We start from the raw sequence: 2,366 nt of genomic DNA, 5'->3' as shown, positions 1-2,366 counted from the left end.
TGCCTCCGTCTTCATATCACCAAGGCCTTCCCTTACCCTTTCAGCCTTCTTCTAAAATTCTTTTGCCAACGCCTCGGCAGATGAGGCGAAGGCACTTGCCTTGATGCTTCTTTTCCTTCCTCCTTTTCTACTCCTTTTCATAATTGGCTCCTCTTCAACAATGACAACCATTTTGCCTTGTTTCTCCTCACTTGCTGCACTATCAGGCCCACGTGACGATAGCAAGGACAGATTTTTTTTTTTTTTTTTTTTTTTTTTTTGCTCAAAAGATCTATTTCTGAAATATAAAATTGTCTTAAAAATTAGTAGAGGATTTTTGAATATTAAGCCTGCAAGTTCTCAAGGTTAGAAATAAATTTAGAAGAAAAAGGAATAAAACTTTAGAAAGTTATGGTCTAGCAAATTGGGTTAGGTACTTTGAGAGGTCTAGGTAACCTATGAAGGCGATCGAAGTACTAAGAAATTATAAATATATGCTTGAGGACAAGCATTATTTTAAATTTAGGAATGTGATAACTTATATGAAATACAAGTTATTGTATCTCTTCTATGTAAAAAAATAAAAATAATAAGAGAAAGGCATGAAGGTTCGACATTCTTTAACAAATAATTTATACAAAAAATGGAATATGTGATCACACACTCTCAATATCTAATATATCGAAATTTCGGATTGATATTGCTATCTTTGTGCAGAATACCCTTCAGCACAACCAGATGAACGCACGATTACATAAGCCAAGTACCCACCGATGCGATCAAGCAAGAACTGCCAGAAATGCGAATGATCACATTGCTATAAGCGACGAGGCTTGACATAACATGGGTGGTGGGAGTCAAATCAAAGACTACATTCGTAGCTGGCAAGAGAATTTTGTGAAGATTCAATAAACCCCTGACACATTGCAGACGGCTGAAGGAAATCTAAATTAGAGAACCAGTGAGTGGAAGCGGATCGTTCCAAACTCCATTATGAAAGAACATAAACATTTATAGTCATTCTAGACAATTATGTGTAGGATTATATCAATAGTAGCAGCAACATAAGGATAATCTAAGCACACAAATTCACTAATTTTGGCAAATATAACGCATGCTTTTGCAGAAACAAGTGAGTTTCAAGCATACCTCTTGTAGAACTTCTTCAAAGCTCCTTCACCAGCTGTTATCTTCTCCAAATCTTATTGTAGACCACCTCAAGATCTTCTCCACTATTCTCTTTGTGCTATAGATTTAGTTGTGGGACTCAAAACAAGCTTGAATCAAGGGTAGAAGAAGAAATGCTCACTGCAGAAAATCAGATGAACTCTTTTTTCAAACCAAATTTTCTCTCAAAATCACTATAGATTGCATCCCCGATTTTCACTAAAATCTTTTCATTATATTGCAAATCAACATGAAAAGAAAAGAGTTGCATGAGTTGCAGCTCATGCTTGGAGAAGACAAAGCCAAAGCCAAAGCCAAAGCAAATGTTTCACGTGTGAGCAACTACAAAGATGGATAATGGAAAAACACTTTTTTCCATTTAGTGTTTTGTTGTTGTTGTTGTTGTTGTTGTTTTTTTCAATTTTATCATAAAATCAAATTTTGATTTTAAAAAAATAATTAATTTCATAAATTAATTATTAAATAAAACCTAATCAATTTAATATCAAATATTAAATTAATTTTAACACATATCCATCTTTATATATTTAAATCATATCTAAATATATAATTTCTCCTATTCTATTTAAATCTAAAATTGAACATTTAAATATATCTCATATAATTACTAATTTCATTAATTCTAATTTGAACGATTCAAATTAACTTATCACGTTATTCTAGAGCTAGTCCGTTACGAGCTAGTAGGGGGACCTCGAGGACCTACAGATCATGGGCTCCAACGATCCGAGATTAATTGGCTAAACTCATTAGACCAAATTAATCTCCATTCGTTAACTAATGGGTCACTCCACTAAAGCCCATAGTTGTACTCCTCTCACTGTAGATATATTATGTCCACGTGATTTAACCATAATCAGCAAGTCGACCATTCACAGGTTGTTCGTAATAACGGCTGGGTCAAATATCTATTTTACCCCCGAGATTACGTCTTATTCTTCAAGTCCCTGAGAGCAGGTAAATGAACAACTGGTTTATGATCCAATCACTAAACCAAACTCTCTCAGCCCAGTGAGAGGGTGTGGCCCCTTATTCAAGACCTGGATTCAGTACTTGAGAGAACAACCTTTCTCTATCCATAGATCGGGTAGACGTGAACTTCGTTTTGCACCCTATGTTCCCAGCTATCTATCTGGTCTTACCCCTGAAATGGGAGTCTTATTAAGCCGACATTGTTGAACCAACCCTCAACTATGAAA

This window comes from Benincasa hispida, chromosome 9, assembly GCF_027475165.1.
Source record: "Benincasa hispida cultivar pf3 chromosome 9, pf3_genome.v1.1, whole genome shotgun sequence".
In the NCBI taxonomy this organism is placed as follows: Eukaryota; Viridiplantae; Streptophyta; class Magnoliopsida; order Cucurbitales; family Cucurbitaceae; genus Benincasa; species Benincasa hispida.
Note: the sequence above shows the minus strand (reverse complement) of the source record.